Source organism: Arvicanthis niloticus, unplaced genomic scaffold (assembly GCF_011762505.2).
Source record: "Arvicanthis niloticus isolate mArvNil1 unplaced genomic scaffold, mArvNil1.pat.X pat_scaffold_556_arrow_ctg1, whole genome shotgun sequence".
Lineage (NCBI taxonomy): Eukaryota > Metazoa > Chordata > Mammalia > Rodentia > Muridae > Arvicanthis > Arvicanthis niloticus.
The window spans coordinates 11,460-29,402 of NW_023046183.1; the positions used below are offsets into that span (position 1 = coordinate 11,460).

At 41.8% G+C, this 17,943-nt stretch overlaps 1 pseudogene; it reads right to left on the reverse strand.

Annotated features, from left to right (window-relative positions):
- Positions 1-5,744: 5,744 nt before the first annotated feature.
- Positions 5,745-11,292, reverse strand: LOC143433806 (disks large homolog 5-like; annotated as a pseudogene).
- Positions 11,293-17,943: the final 6,651 nt, after the last annotated feature.

Sequence of the window (17,943 nt, forward strand, 5' to 3'; positions counted from 1 at the left end):
CTCCCTTGCTAGTCTTGAACTGAAATACTCACCACCACAGTCCTGTGTCCTCTGCTGCAGGCTCCATCCCCTGGGTTTGTATGGAGCTTACTCTAAACACTGTTTTGATGGTACTTCAACATGATTTATTTACCACCTTTAGGAGAGTTCTCAATTCTGCAGTTCATCTGATAAACCCAATCTGCATTGTCATGCAGGAAGTGGGACATGAGAGATCAACTCCAACCCTAACAATAAGATATCCAGAGGCATGATCAGGAAGCCACTCTAATGCCCTACATGGAGGCCTCAAAGTTTAAACACTGAGCATGCCTACCCCAGGAATGTGACCCTACAGGTCTCAAGAATCTTCTCTCTTTGGTTGGGTGTGACCCAGTGCAGATAATACACCACTCAAGGAAGGACAAAAGTCCAGGCAGTGGTTTGACAGATGGCTTATCCACTTGAGAATTTGTTTCTCAGAGAACCTAAAGAGCAATGATTAACAATCCTCTGTCACTTCAGTTCCAGGTGGAATCCACTGACCTCTTCTGGCCTGGCCTCTGGGGACTTGCAAGGATGTAGTGCAAAAACCTACAGCAGGAAAAACACCCATACATATAAAAGAAATAACTCAAAAACAGCAACAATGCCTCCAAATTTTCTTTATAAAAAACTAATTTTTATAAAAAGCATCAAATACATTGTCCAGACCAAGAGCAAAAAAGAAAAAGAAACCATCATTATCATTAGAACAACAATAAAAAAAAACAAAGGACAAAAAAAAATCCAACCTGGAAAAAAAATAACCAACATCTCCAAAAGGGTCTTGAAATTCATTATCTCTGTTGGGAATTCATAAGTGATGCTATATTTCAAGAAAACAAGAGGCATACAGCTCCATGATTACTGATTTCTTTTATACTCCTTTATTGAATATTTTTATTTCTTGGGATGTATTAGAGAAATACACTTGTGTTTCTAATTTATTCAACTTAATCATCCACATGGTAGTACATTTTTAAATAGCTAAATTTATAACAACAAAGATACAGCATGGATACATTTTTCATCATGAAGTTGAGATCCACAGACTTTGACACACTATCCATATCAAAAGCACAATTTTCTGTGTAGCTGTGACTGGCTGGGAACTAATAATGAAGCCTAAGCCACATGCTACTTGAACATGTCCATTCCTACCTGATACTTCCAGTGTTATAGGACAGTGAAACACATGTGAATACAGAAGGTCTCATGAGGAAAAAATTGGTGATTACGTTTTTATCCACGAAAATACATTAAATTTATTGAATACCAACTTTAAGTGGGGGAGTCAATATATATAGTATATAAAATTAGTAAAACAACAAATTAATAACATAACAAAAAATAAAAAACAACAAAATTTCAAAAAAAACCCAAAGAAACCATATACTCAAAGCAATCAAAATTCTAACCAAATCCAAAACATTATAATTAAACTAAGAAGCACTCTTTAGCAGCAGATTTTACAGCACAGACCTACAGCCTGTTACTGGCCTTGGACATATTGTCCAAAGTCTGCCAACGATGGTAATAATCTCTTCAACATGTGCACTCCTTGTGAAGAGTGTGTCTGAGGGAAATCTTGACCTGGTCTGCCTGTTTGAGCTTCAGGAGGATTATTTCAGACCTAGGGGAAGAAGAGACAAAGGCCTGTTGAGGACCTGCCATGTCAGCTATCCAGCAAACACCAGCTTTATTGAGCAGGACAATCCAGTATGACCTTTCAGCCTAAGATGATTCCCTGTATCCCCAAAGGAGAAGAGCCACAGAGCACCTGGGCCTGGGATTTTTCTCAGATTTAAAAAATGGCTTGAAAGTGAACAGTGAACTACACACTGTGCTGGAGTTAAAATAAAACACCACATTTCTCCAATGGTCCATATATATTATACTGAAAAATAACTGTGTAGCAATGTCTGAATCAAACACAATAAAGAGGCCTTCTGGGAACCTATCCACCACTGAAGTGAAGGGTCTTATTATATCTGGAGTACAGGAACCTGCCTGGTTCAGGTTCCTGAACCCCTGCATCTGTGACTCCCCAGAGAAACCATCTCACAGGAAATCCATGCTCACTGAAGAGATACTATAATCAGCAAGAGTGTGCTGCATGCAAATCTTCCCAAGGGAAAACCTTGAACTTTAAAACAAATATTTATGAAGGACAAAGGATACACCTGCTATATTTATAGTTGCTGTGGTATTATTTGTGGGGTGACTTAAGGGACAATAGGCTTAGGTCCAGAGAGCTCAGAAGGGAAGAAAGAGTACACAATCGACACAAACTCTGTGGATCACAAGAATGATCATGGACAGGATTTCTTTTAAACTAGATCAGAACAATATTCTGAGCTGCTCCTAGGTGACTGAGGCAGAGAATCATGTGGAAGGCCTGAGACCCAAAAATACAGTTATACAGGTATAGGAAATCTTCTTGGCTCCTGCTATCCCATCCTAGTACCTCATATCTCAGAGACAGCAAAATGATCCTGCATTGTTTGAGCCCAGCAATGGACACACACACACACACATACACACACACGCACACACTCACACTAACACATACATAAACACACACACAATCACACCCAAAGACAGACACACACATTCCTGAACACACACAAGCACATGTTCATACATACAGTTGCAGAAACATTTTGACTTTCCCTGTTCATGTTAATATAAGAGGTCATCCAGGACACTATAAAGCCATAAGAAATAAACCCTTGAATTGAAAAATCCTGTAGAGAGATCTCAGCAATTAGGAGCACTGATTTGTCTTTTGGAAGTCCTCAGTTCAATTCCCCAAAACCGCAAGGTAGCCTACAAACCATCTTAGTAAAATCAGATGCCCTCTTCTGGTGTGTCTGATGAGAGAGACAGTGTACTCACAAACATAATCTGAGTAAAGTAAAAAAAGAAAAAAAAAAAAACCTTGAATGGGACGAGAACATAGTAGGCATAGCCTATAGACAGCTCAATAAAATAAATGCTTTTCCCTAATAAACAAAGGATGGAAATATAGAGTTTTGGCCTGGTATGCAAGCCTGCTTAGGAAGTTCCTAAGGCTGTGCACAGTCGGCTTGGTTCCCAGCAAAGACACATGGGATCAGGGTGGACAAGCCAGTTCCTGCATCTTGATCACTGTTTCCCAGGGACTCTAAAGTTAGCAGCATCTTCCAATAGGCCCTCCATTTTCCACAGCCTGTGTGGCTTTGTAACCATAGCTATGAGCCTGGACAACTAGGAAATCTCTGTAACTAGGATGCAAAGTGAGACTTTTCTTCACATAAGGAGATTCTGTCTGGGATATTTTGTGGAAAATAAGTCTGACTAGTTCAAGACCAAATGGTGGTTTGTATGATCACCCTAGGCAATAGTCCATAGAAGGGCTGGACTACAGTATACTTGTTCACTCCTTGACTGAAGAACATCTGGATAGTTTCTACTTCAGGGCAGCTCTGTGAAGTACCACTACAGCCATGATTTGCAATAATTTCCTCTGTGGACACCTACTTCTTGTTCTCGAGTGGCTGGGCCAATTGGGACTACAGAAACTATACAGTTTCTGAAGAGTTGGACATGGCTTCTCACAGGGCTGCCCCATTTTATATCATCAGCCATGTCTGAAGTTCCTCTTTTCTTCCAGCCCTCCTTGAGGATGATTTTAACTCAAACCAAATCACTTTTGATTTCCCACTACCAATGACTGACAATCTGACTTTACACCACTATTTGTCTCCTTTTGTTCTATTGAGATAGGTGTAGCAGCAGGTCATCCTGCTGCTCTGTTTCATGTTTCCTTGATGCAAAGTGAACTGACACTGACACTGTGGTGAGCCCCACACTCCCATCTTAGAACAAGAGGCTGGTGTTCAGGTCCATAAGTTTCCTTTGAATAGGACATCCTTGGGGCCACCTTTGTCTCATTCTGCAGCCAGCTGTTGCTGAGCACCCCTTTGTGCCCCATATCCTGCTGTGGTTACAAGAGTTACATGTCTGCTTTGTGGTTGTTCCTCACATGGGTGGGCCTCCAAACCCCGGGCTAGGAAATTGTAATGAATGAAAGAAGGACAGGGAAGTAGAAACTGAAGTCACATGGTAAGATTTCAGAAGGGTGGGCTAGGCTAAATGTGAAATTATTGACTTTTAAGTGTTGGCAACATGGGTTCTGTTTGTTTGATAAAGGGTTGATTAACTCAACTGTGGGTTATGTGGAGCCTTTGTGTCTTGGGTAAGACCCATCCTGGCAAACAAACGCCCTCCTCCTTTCCCTGCTGATTTGAGCTGAATGACAAGAAAGCTCATAAGATGGCATAGTTGGCCAAGTTGTGTATCTGACACACGGAGCAGACAGCATTAGCTTCTTCTAAGTTAAGAAATTGTTTTCTTACAACAGCAACAAGAAAACTCAAAACAATGAAACATATAACCATGTTCTTCCTCTCTGTGAGTTATGAAAGCTTGTAGCAGTTACTTGAGACAAAGCAATTCGAGGAGCTCTGCCTGGGAGGTGACAGAAGATTCAAAGATGCTGGTCAGACAGCTTAACCAAAACAGAAAGACTGATCAAAACCACATGTAATTAACTGGCCTCTCAACAGGCACATCTATATACATATTGTCACAGACATGCATATGACTCCCCCCACCCCACACACACATACCAGAAATCATAAGTGAGCAGGAAACAGTAAGGAGACCAAAATGCAGGAGGAACCACGAGATGTAGACTGTGAATATCTGATGTTTCATGTGAGACCCAGGACTCTGTAATCCATCCCGTGGGGACTAAATAAAACTTAGTAACTTCTGCAGACTAGGTTGAGAGAGTTTGAGAAATCTTTTTCTTGAAGCCTCACATCTCTCACCCCAACCCTCAGCCTGAGAGATGTCTTTCAAACATCCCTGTTCATCCAGTCAGCTCGTGAATACAAACTACAGGAAAGAACTCTAGCAACAATGACAGAAACCAGGACTGATGGATGAGCTATCTGTCAGGCTCTGTCAGTATGAACCAAGGTCTAGGCTCAGTTAGGAGACATGTTGCAATGCAGGGTTGAGGAAGAGAAAAGACACAAGACCTCTCCCCCCACCTTTTTTTCTTAAATAATTTTTGTTAGATATTTTATTACATTTCAGACGTTATCCCCATTCCTCATCTTCCCCACCCAGAAACTCCCTATCCCATCCCCCTCCTCCTCCTTCAATGAGGATGTACCACCACTGACCCCCCCATACACCTACATGCCCTTGAATTCCCTCCTACACTGGGGCATCTAGCCTTCATGGGACCAAGGACCTCCTCTCCCACCTACGTCTGAATAGGCCATCCTCCCCTACATATGCAGCTGGAGCCATGGGTCCAAAGCAAACGAGCTACAGGCCCTGACTTCATCACTCAATGTTCTGTGCTACTGCAAAGGAGGCAGCCACATAGAACCCCTCTAGTACAATGGCATGTAGGTGTGTAATGTGTGTTCACCCCATCTGTCTTAATGAACTTCTGCTTGTAGTTGATCAGGAGGGTGTGCTTGCCAATCATCCAGTTTTTGAGAGAGCCTAACTCCACAGAAAGTCTTGTAAATGATCACAGAACAACTGGATAAGAATTAGGAGAGTGCCTGGACAAGGTGGAGGATGGTTATCTGGGCTTGACATTGTTTATGGTTAGACATGAGGGCAACCTGCTCCTAAGCATCCTCCATGCATCTTACCTGTTGGATATGCTTGGAAAATTTGTCATAGATCTTCATGCTGGCCTCCACACATAGCCTCCTTCTTTCCTTAGAACACACTTCCAGTGTAATCTGTTCCTTAAGCAGCTGCCTGTTTTCATTCCAGAGCATTTTTACTTCACTCTTCATATGAAGAGATTCTGTCAGGAGGTGACAGTTCCTGATGCTGAACCACAAAGAAGAAATGGTGATTATTCCCAGGCACCATCCATCTTCCTCCCACTTCTCCAAGTACCATCCCTTCTCATCATGGGCCCTGATCCCCAGACAGCCCCAGACTACAGACCAGAGTAGCCATGGGACCTCACATATAGGAAGGTCAAATCCAGAAGAAAGCAACATTCCAGAAGACTCAAGGTACTTCTGAAATCCCTGACACCAACAGGGACTCATGTATCTCCCAGAAGAGGACATGGGACCCATGATTGCATATATGTCTTTGGTATTAGAGAACCACCTCTAGGTAGAGACAAGGCAAAGCTTCTCTAGAAGAGAGAAGACCCAACAGATACACATCATTCTATGTGTCTCATGCAAACCAGATCTGTAAATGTGTTTTCAGTGCCCCAGAGACTCAAGGTTGATTGATGTCTCCATCAAGGTGCACACCTTTTCTATTTAGAGGATAGTGACTTGGGAAGGACAATGATTGGAGGGGCTCACAGACTCATCACACTTGATCAAAATGATTTCAAGAGATCACAATCCTAGAGCCTTTCTTTGAGGGAGGAAGCTTCCTGTTGAGAGGCAAAAGTATAGAACCAGAGTCCTCACTTTGTTTTAAAGAAAATGATGGGCAGACACATTCTGTGCCTAGTGCTGGGGAAACAACAGTGTTAGTCACTCACCTGTAAAGTTGATTTTTTTAGTCAACTCCTGGCACTTATACAAGGCCTCACTGATCTGCTGCAGAATGTTTTTGAGATCGCGAGTCACCTGGTCATGTTGCATCTCCAGCATGATCGTCTTAAAGTTGAATCTGTGGAAGGGTGTGGCCCAAGGAGCAAATAATCAGTGAACTAAGGATTCAAGGATTACATCAATTCAAGTTGAATCATGAACTACCCCAGCCCATATATGCCACAACCTAATGCCTTTGTACTGGGTCCTCTTGGTGCTTATTAAACTTGTTACACTTGATCTGGGCACAGTAGAGCTAGGGAACTAAAAAATGGGAGCTGACCTGCTTTGGCTCCATGAGTGGTCTTGAAGGAATAGATTAGGTCTCCAAGAACTTTCCAGGAGCCTATGCCACAGTCCTGAGTCCAAATTAATCCTGTGATGACACTTTTTCACCTTGTAGACAAAATTTTCTCAATCCTTGGTTCTATCACTACATAAATTCCACACTTCAGTATTTACAGGGAAAAGGTTTTACTGCCTATATCCGGATTTTCTAATGCCCATCAGAGGTGTGCACAGAGATCATGTGCTGTGATGCTACAAGTGACCCTCCATGGCCTCATCACTATCATTACCTAAAAAGTCAGTCAGGTAAAGTCTCCAGCCCCATCATATACACAGAATCCCTGGATCATAAGTGGAATACACACACACAGACATACATAAACACACATACAGACACACACACACACACACACACACACACACACACACATACACACACACAGACACACATACACTATCCCAATGTCAACTACATACAGTGATGTGACATTATCTCAGTGTAAACTGAAAAGAATTTGAAAAAAGCAGTGATGACTTGTGAGAAATCCACTCACCCTGAGGGCAGCATATAGAACCAGGTCCTCCCAGTTGTTAACAGGACTAAATGGACCCAAAGCAGCTCCAGAAAATTACAAAAATGATTCACCATAGACACACAGCAGCTAGCATCTCCCACAAAGCAATACCAGTCCAGGCATCTTAAAATGCATGATAAGAGCTCACACACTAATACTGCTATTTCCTGAATGAGTCATGCCACAGGCTATAGTTTTCTTTTGAAGGAATCAAAAGAGCTTGTGATCCCATCTCCCTCCTGTCTGAACTTCAAGTTCTGTGTTGAATATCCAATAGCAAAATACATTTTGACATGAGGACAGCCTGGAGTTGTAGCCTCCTGTGATATGTTGAAAACTAGGGTCAACAGAGAGGGCCCAAGATAGTCAACTGAGAACTGGGCATAATGATTACCTGTTGTTCCAATCTTTGACATTATAATGTGCCAGGATTCCCCGGAGTTCATCTCTCTCATTACTCATTCTTTCGAGGTCCCTTTTGAGCTTCTCCAACCTCTTCATTCTCTGCTCCTGCTCACTGATGGTGTAGGCTTGGGAGGACTCTTTCCCAACAGACCCTTCAGGTAGAGAAACACAAGGAAACTTGTAGGGAAAATATGACAGGGAAAGGAGAAACCATACCTACTCCCACAGAGAAGCCTGAGGAAGAGGGAATTCTAGAGACACAGTGAATTCCTGAAAGAGCAGGAAAGCTATCTTCAAGCTAGACTCCTCACCTATGTCCCTGCTCCCAACCACCATCACTAAACATATGGCTCAGTCCCTACTGCAGTCCCACTAACCCTGAAGTGCTTAAGCTTTCCCAGTCAAGAAGAAATTGAGGGTATTGTCAGTTTATATCTGAAGATGTAGTCTGTATTGCTTAGCACAAAAAAGATTGACCATAAACACCAGAACGAAACATCTTCCACAAGCCAACACCTATCCTTGCTTCTTAAATGCATGATGAGATACCACACACTACTACACTTATTCCAGACTGTAATTCAGCCCACATCATGTGTGTTCCAGACCAAAGTCTCTGAGACCTTGATACTTGACAAGGGGATTATCCCTCTCTGTTCTTGGCATCACATATTCATGTAACCTACAGGAATCTATTGAGGATGAAATGCTTCAGCACTCTATCCTGAGAGCAAGGCTTTGTTATTCTCACAGAACTTTCTTCTGGCATCCTTTGCCACTCAGCAGGAAATTCAGATCTCTCAGCAAAGCAACTGAAGGCTTGTCAATTCCTGGATCCCTGCCAAAGTAATCATCAGAAATTCTGAACTCTGGGTCTGCCATTGAGAAATGTTGAGGCTCCAGATGCTAAGCCCTTTTCCTGTAAGGACCTGCTCAAGGTCCCCTCCTCCAGGAAGCTTCCCCATGCACTGCCCAGGACTCACTGTGTCTTCCCCAGGGCCATCTCCTTCTTCCTGCTTTACAGAATGCCTTCTGCCTAGGTCTGGTCTCTTGTTGTATTGTACTGTCCCTATGAAACAGCCTGAACAGCATGGACAACATGACTGCTTGTGAACCCAAAGGCTCTGAAGGAATACCCCACAGGCAGTTGTTGTCTCCACAACACTGGTGACATCACAGAAGATTCTACGGTTCTCCTGGATACAAGAGATTGTCCAGGGAAGTGACTACTGATGATGTCACTGGAAACTGCCATGGCCTACCTGCTGACCAGCTTGCCCCACATTGACCAGTTTCTGAGGTGCCCTTTCCTGGAGTCTCTCTTTCGACTCAGGGGATACACCTTGACAACTTTTCCTTCAAAGCTAGAGATTTCTCTCTGCTTCATTACAAGGCAAGCACTTTGGACGGGAGAGTTGGTTCCGGCCTTGGCATGGGCAGCTCATCTTTGTTAGTACCTTAAGGTCTAGGGTTTTTGCTTGAGGGAGATTCTTCTCCATGATAAATCTACCCTTAGGTTCCATTCATGTCCACTTCCACAGGGTGTCCTGTTTCCTGTTTCACGTGAAAACTCACAGTGTTGAAATGCTCCAAAGTGCAAAACTGGAGTCTCTTCATGGAAACACAAGTGGACCTCACATGAGGGTTTGCACAGAAATGTCAGGCATAGTAAATATATTCTAATTGTACATTTCTATAGTAGCTTCTCAGTATATAGTCCTTGCTGACTTGGAACTTGCTATGGATAGCAGACCTCCAACTCAGAGATCCACTTGTCTCTGCCTCGCAAGTGCTGGAATTAAAAGCGTGTACCACCATATCTGACAGTAAGTCATAATATGTATATTAAATTATCTTCAGGCTAAGCATATTTATATAAAGTGTAAGCAAAGCCTGTATGAGCTTCCTGTTTAAACTTTTATCTTATCTGCAAGGTCTCTTATTTTGATTATATAAATTATTACATTTGTATGTTACATATTAAAATCCACAGATTTTAAAAAGCCCTACCACACAAAATATTTGTGGTTCTAAGTGCTGATTTGGAATGTTAGATACACAAATCTGTTTTGATTGTCCCATGTAACAGCCATCCTCTGGTTATAGAAACAAGCAACTGACACAAGCCTGGACATCAAGAGTTAACTCATGTGATCACATTGAGTTGCTTAGGGATGGCAGCCAAATCTAGTTGATAAGTTACAGTCCTCTTCTGATATCATCTCCAGTGGAAGAGAATAAAGTGATACCATTAACATGTTTGCTAAGTTAAAACAACTGAGAAACCAAAGTACCAGTTAAATGAAACATGCCTTCTTTCACCAGACATTAGCTAAACCTATAATTGAACTTCTACAGGAGAGAAGGTTTCATCAGTCTGCACAACAAACCCAGCAGGAAACATCATAGTGCAGAGATGTCAAGAATTCCCAGAGTTGAACCAACACGCACCAGCCTCCTTCCAAGTTAAACAGTGAATTCTGCTTTGCTGGAATAGGATGGCTGGCTTGCTGTTGCTACTAAATGTTGACACAGCCCCACAGACTCGTGTGTATGGCCAGGAGTTTAGATTCTAAGAAACCCAATGACTGGAAAACATAGTGGCTTTCACCACATGCCTCATGAGTGTTTCAAATGTATTTTTGCTTTGTCACAATTAAGTATTGGAAGATGGGAAGCTGTTCACAGAAGTGCTGTTTCTTAAAGCGTTACTTCCCCATGTGCTTAATGTTAATATTAAATACATTGCCTTGATTTAATATCGAGATGTGGATGCATGCCCCACCCCAAGGGAACAGCATAACCAAATTTGAAGTGGACTTAAATTCCACCACTACAAATGCCTGTTAGTTGCTTTCACCAGAGTGCCTTCTTTAAAAGTATTGACTATTTTGGAGAAACCCTGAATCCTACCCAGATCCTGAAAGAGTAGGACCTGTGTTTCAAGTACATAAATGAAAGAAAATCCACAATTTAGGAGACCAGCCCAAATGGCACAATGAGGTACCAGTCATTCATCCATCTAGGCAAACTTTTGGAAACTGCCAAGTTGGCAAACTTTAGTGGTGGAACCCAGTTTGACTGCAAAGTTGACCAACACCCTATGCTCTAGCACCAGGACCAAGAGACCTGCTCCCTGAGGGGCTTGCCTAGAGCCGGGAGGGGTTGAAGGGGCGATCAGACCTGGGCTGCCTGGAGTACCACTGCCCGATTGCCCACTCCTGAGACCTGCCTCACCCCTCCTCAGCCCGGAGCAGATTCCCAAGGCCTGCGGATGAGAGGACCAAGTTGCCTGCAAAGGAGACCCGGGACTCACCTCCTTGACCATGGGATCTGATGGCGAGGTGCTCGCTGACCATACTACCAGTGATGTCAGCTTCCACTGACAGAGGATCTGTTTTTTTTTCCTCTAAAATACACCAGACTTGTGTCTTTGCTCTTTGTATAAGGGCTTTTAAATTTTTGAAAAGATCAACACCCCTGAAGAGGGCCAGATGCAAAATTGCTAATCCTGCCCTTTCCTCCATAGACCAACTGTCTCAAAGTCCTGATGACCTCTTATTAATTTGCACCAAATCTGTATTTCTTGGTATTAGAGAATACTGCTCTAATGAGGGAGAAGGTAATATTGTGGCTTACAGCAATGCCTGAGCATTAGAATGACCATTAGAGTTTTGTTGAAGACACCTATGCCTCAGTCACATTCTTGGAGTTTTGAGTCAATGAATGTAGAATATAGGGGTGAGCCTTTAGTATAAAGACTCCTGCAGAGGTCAGCATGCATAACCAGGGTTGGCAATAAGTGAAGATCAAGGGCAAGACACTTTGTCTTTTGCTAGCTGGCATAAAAGAGATCTAACTGGAGATGACCCCATTGCAGGTTTTATTCTAGACTACCTTCCTTTGATTATTGACACAAAATAAGAGGAAACCTTCAACAAATCTCAGTAGGACTTCCGACTTTAAGGAGATGACAGGACAATTGCTGTGCAGCATTGGAGAAAATCATGATGACACTGAGCAGCAGATGTGGCTGCTGGGAAAGAAAATAGCATGGCAAGCAGATCAGGAATGCTTTGTACAGCCTTGGGGTTCAGCCAGGACCAAAGCCTGTCACTAATCACTGAATGCCTTATACATTTCTAACTTCTGGTTGTACTTACAGATCAATATACTCTCAAGAACAGAAGGTCATGGTGGGTTTGTGGTGCCCTAATCTTTTTGAGATAAAGTATTTTTGTAAAATTGTGTGGGTGTGTGTTTGTGTTTGTGTTAGCCTCAGATTTGAGGGAAGCAAGGAGGGGCCTGGTAGCACAGTCACTACCCAGAGTAAAGGCAGTAGGTAGAGCAAAGATACAGGCAACATCTACCATCCCTCTCCCTGCTAGCCTTGAACTGAAATATTTACCATCAAAGACTTGTATCCTCTGCTGCAGGTTCCATCCTCCTGGGCTTGTCTGAAGCTTAATCTAAACACTCTTTTGATTGTACTTCAACATGATTTATTTACCACCTCCACCTTTAGGAGAGTTTTCAATTCTGCAATTCATCTAATAAAGCCTAATCTGCATTGTCATGCAGAATGAGACAGGAGAGATCTGCTCCAACCCTGACAAAAAGAGATCCTGAGGCATGATCAGGAACCCACTCTAATGCCCTACATGCAGGCCTCAGAGTTTAAACACTGAGCATGCCTACCCCAAGTATGTGACCCTAGAGGTCTCAAGAATCTTCTGTCTTTGGTTGGGTGTGATCAAGTGCAGCTGATACACCACACAAGGAAGGACAAAAGTCCAGGCATGTGCTGGATAGATGGCTTATCCATTTGAGACTTTGTTTCTTAGAAGATCTAAAGAGTGGCATTTAGAATCCTCCATCTCCCATGCTGGAGAGATAGCTCAGCAGGTAAGAGCACTGACTGTTCTTCCAGAGGACCCAGGTTCAATTCCCAGCATCCACATGCCAACTTACAACCATCTATAACTACATGATCTGGCACTTTCACAGACATACATGCCGGCAAAACACCAATGCACATAAGATAAAAATTAAAAAAAATCCTCCATCACTTCTGCTCCATGTGTAATCCATTGACCTCTTCTGGCCTCGAGAGAATTGTATGCATGTAGTGTACAGACATACAGCAATAAAAACACCCATACACATAAATGAAATAATGCAAAAACAGAAACAACGCCCTAACCAAATTAAAAAAATATCATCAAATACATGGATGTTGAACATTTCTTTATTCATCATCTGGTATTCCTCAGTTGAGAATTCTTTCTTTAACTCTGTATCCCAATTACTAATGTGCTTATTTGATTCTCAATTCCATCTTCTTGAGTTCATTGTATATATTGTATTATTAGCCCTCTTTCAAATGCAGAGTTAGTAAAGATGTTTTCCCAATCTGTTGGTTGCAATTTTTTTCCTATTAACAGTCTCCTTTGGCTTACAGAAGTTTTGCAATTTTATGAGGTCTCATTTTTCAATTCTTGATCTTAGTGCATTACCAGTGGTGTTCATGTGGGTATATGAGTATAGATGGGAGCCTCTCTCCATGTGTTTTTGTGAATGTGTGTATCTGTGTGTGCACATATGGCCATGTGTGAAGGTCTTTGTACAATATTGTATGTGTGTATGAGCACACATGCATTCACATATATGTTCTTTCCCAGGTATGGGTGAGCATCTGTGTCCTCATGTTGAGTATATGTGTAGGTGTGGATGCCTGTATGAGCTTTTGTGGTTGTGGTTGCTTCTGTATGTTTGAATGTGTGTGTATGTGTCTGTCTGTCTGTCTGTCTGTCTGTCTGTCTGTCTGTCTGTGTTTCTATGTATTTTCTCATACACATGTTTGTGGTTTTCTGCACATGTTTATGTTCACTTGCTCATGGAAGGAACATCTTTAACAATGATTGTACCCACCTTAGGTGAGAAAGTACTATGGCCACTCAGGTTTTTACCACTCTGTATCAAACATTGCATGAAGCCACCCAACTTTTTACATGTCCACCCTGGAACAAACAAAACCTGTAATTGTAAATATAAAAGTTCTCAGGAGTTTGTAGAGGCAAAAAAAATGTTCATTTACAATACAATCATTTGGAGGAAACCAAAGGAATGGGGTACACAAAGGTTAGGAGGAGGCTGCTGTGGCAAATCAAGGTCCTGGGGAGGCAGAAAGGGTAGCTGGGAAGTTGTGTCCCTTCTCTGTCCTGGGTAAATGGTAACAGCTCACTGGATGGTCAGAGGTTCACTGTTTCTCCCCTACAGCCTGTTTTCTTCTAATCCTCAATGCCAGCTAGCATTTTCTTTCCACCTTTGCCTAACACTGAATCAGTTATCCTTGTCTTTAGAACTTGGCCTGGATTTTGTTCTTTGAGAGATTAGAGTAGCAGTGTGTTCTCAGGTGCTTCCAACACAAGCGGAATTCACATAGCCATGGTGAGGTGTGAGAACAGGTCTGTCTCAGTGCAGTGCAGCCCACTTAGGCTCCTGATACACTAAAGCTCTCTGTCAGCAGCACTCAGTACCTTCTTTTATCCCAAACTTGTTCACACTGTGTTAAAATTGACTTCTTGGAAATTTGGGGGAGATGAGGACCCTTCAGATATTGCTGTTGGCAGTGCATGGTAGAGCCCTGCCAGAAGTCATGTACCATTCTTCAGAAAGTTGAACTGCAGTTTCCAGGTGACCCAGTGATTCCAGAATGAGAAGTGGGTGTCCACAGAGAAACTAGGGGATATTTGGATTTTAGCAGCATTCCTTAGAGCAGCCCCAAATTGAGATTATCTCAATGTTCTTCAATCAAAGAATTAAAATGTACAATGTGGTCCAGCCCTTCCATGAAATATATTTTGGTATGAAATCATACATCATTTGGCCATGAGATCATCAGCCTTCTGTTAGCCAATCAAATCCCTGGTAAAATCACCTTACAGGGATTAAAATTTTACTTTGCCTCCTGTTTGTGAAGATTTTCTAGTTTCCTGACCTCATTGCTCTGTGGTTAGGAGAGCTCCTTTTGGAGAAAACTGTTTCTCTTAAAGCAAGAGGGAAGCAGTGTGTGAGAGCAAGGGGCTGGTCCTTGCTGGGGAACTAAGCCTTTCCTATACAGCCTGGAGAACTTGCTAAGTGTGCCTTGTTGCAAGGAAAGGACTCCCATGAGTCCACTTGACTGTGCACTTTGTCAGAGTTCTCTATCTCTTCCTCCCATTGTGATCTTTCTCCATCTGACAAAAGTTAACTTTCTTTTCTACAGTAGTGCAGGTTATAGCCACTTGCATTAGCATTAATGGGAAACTGAACATATGATTGTAATGCACTGTGCTTTTCTGTGTTCATACATGTAGTTGTGTATGTTCACAAGTGTACATGTATCTGTGCAATCACACTGTAACACACACACATGTGCTTATAATCCTCCATCAAGTCACAATTATCTACTGAACAAGAGCATGACAGACTGGAGGAAAGAGTGCAGTACCTGCTGAAGCAGAAGGAGTTGGTCACCTATTGGCAGTAAAACTGCAGCATTACTTGAGTGTCCTCCAAAAGAACTTAAGAGCTCAGGCTGGGAGGAAGGGTAAAACCAAGTGGGTCCCCTATATCTTTGTCCTTTTAGAGTTTCTTAACATTTGCCTGGTTCTCAGCTCTCCATATGTTGTGGATAATCCAGCATGGTATACTGTGATGCTATCATGATGCTACCCTGACAGAGTAAACACCAATAGCATCATACTACCTCTTCCAATCTGTGTTGAAGTAGACCCCATATTATTCACAAGTGTTGCTGAAGATAATGTAGTTTAGAGATGAGGACAGTTCCTCTCTCTGTTGTATTAGTGGTTTGCTCTTCCAAAGGCAAACAACTGGAGATTCCCCAGTTTCACAGCTTGAGTGAAGTGACTGGCCAAGAGCCATGCAGGAGGAATGACAAATAACTTAAAACTTATAGAATGCAGCCCATGGGTTACCACAGCCACAGGGGTAGGCCTTGTTGTGGCATGACCATTAAGATGACATTGGACATTGTGCTGTTATGAAGTACTGCTCTGCTTCTTGCCCTCACAACCCTCTGAATCTATGAGTTATTTGAAAACATTATGGGTGCTTCCTGTCCCCCACCTGACAGTGTCTCTGGCATTCACCATATTAATGCTTGATTTCTTTCAGGCATTGCTGGTGGAGCACATCATGATTCAGTCACCACCCTGAAAAATATGTAGATTGTTGACAATGACCACCACCCTTAGAAAACCTTTGGGAGAATAAAGATTTTAGTGAAGGTCTGTAGCCATGTTTGGTACTACTGACTCTGATATGAAAACTTTAGAGAACACCATGAAGATCAAAGTCATACTTAAAGATATGGACCTTTTTTGTTCAGAGAACAAAACCATGGTAGCACTGGCTTACAGGACTCTCACTGAGGGTGGAAGGGGGCTAATTGATTTTGTATACCCTTATTTTGCCCTTAGCTTCCTGATAGGACTTATAAAGAATTGCTAAGGAGTAGATACACATTTTGAGGATTTAAGGTAGATATGACTGATTTTTATATAAATGTTTACATTTGTGATACTTTTAAGAATTTTACAAGATTACTTTAAAATAAATAATAAAATAATTACTTCTTTTTTTATTACAACAAATTGCTGCCTTTCAGTAAGAGAAACTAGCTGAGAAATTTGCCTTCTTTGCTTACACTTTGTTAATCTATAATAAGTTGCTTGGTTATGAATGTAAGTAGGTTTTTAAAAATAATTTGTTTTTTTACCTTAATACGTAATGTTATTTCCTTTAATGCTAATGATGTATTAACACATTGTTTTTATCATAATCATTTACTGGTAGGAAACTAAAACACAATCACATTGTAATTGTATACAGCTTGAAAGAATTTGCTGGGACATATAAACAATGGAGGAAAGAATAAAGCATGGTGTGGTGTGGCTGGAGAATTGTCTCTTCCATCCATCGACCATGTGTGTACATGTGAAGGTTGTGTTACAGCGGGTTGGAACATTGTTTCTACTCTTTACCAGTTGTGTTACTTATGTATGTATATATGTGTGGAATACTTAGAGCTTGCATGTTGGAGCTTTGCTGTAACCATTTACTGTGTGAATATGGATATGTCTATCTGTAGGTCTGAATACGTGTGTGTGTGTGTGTGTGTGTGTGTGTGTGTGTATCTATGTACTTTTGAGTACATTTGACCTCTTTGGACAGAAGATAATCCCCATGGATTTGTTGAATCTTGAATTAGCACACAGGCATGAAAGAGTTGGCTGAAAGAATCACACAGTAGTCAACATATTACAGGAATAGCCTGCTCTAGACTTAATTCTTCTTCACAGAGCAAATATCAAATGCTTTATATATTATGCCAGAAGAGAGCAATGAATTATCAAAAAGCATCCCTTAGGTCAATGAAGTGTATTCTATGAATTACCACACAATGTTAAACCCCGTGGGAAGTAACAATTACATGGTTGGAAATTTTCAGGTAACTACCTGACACTCAAGAACCATGTTGAGTATTGTTAGAAAATGTGAAGCCAGCTTAAAGGCATGTGCACAGAAGGCGCCATTTCAAAATTATCCAGAGGCAGCATGATGAACTACATTCAGGGCAAAGATGTTGTCTCCCAGACCCAGAAATTCTGATGAGATCCAGCTAAGAATAAAGGAATCATATATGGGATTCACTTATGAATCAGGTGACAGTACAACTGGACAACAACAACAAACATGACCTTCAGGGAGAATGACCTGAGCTTTCAACCAGTGTTGTACCTGCAGCTGATGAGATTCATACATGAGCCTCAGATGGCCAAAATATCAATGTGAAAGACAAAGTCAGCTTCTCAGATTAATCAACATTTGCTGAATCTTGGTGGAAAAAAAGAACCTAAGGACACTGCAAACTATTTACCATGCAGTCATGAATCCCACTGGAGAGAATAATGATAGATAGTATGTGGTTAATCTGAACCACA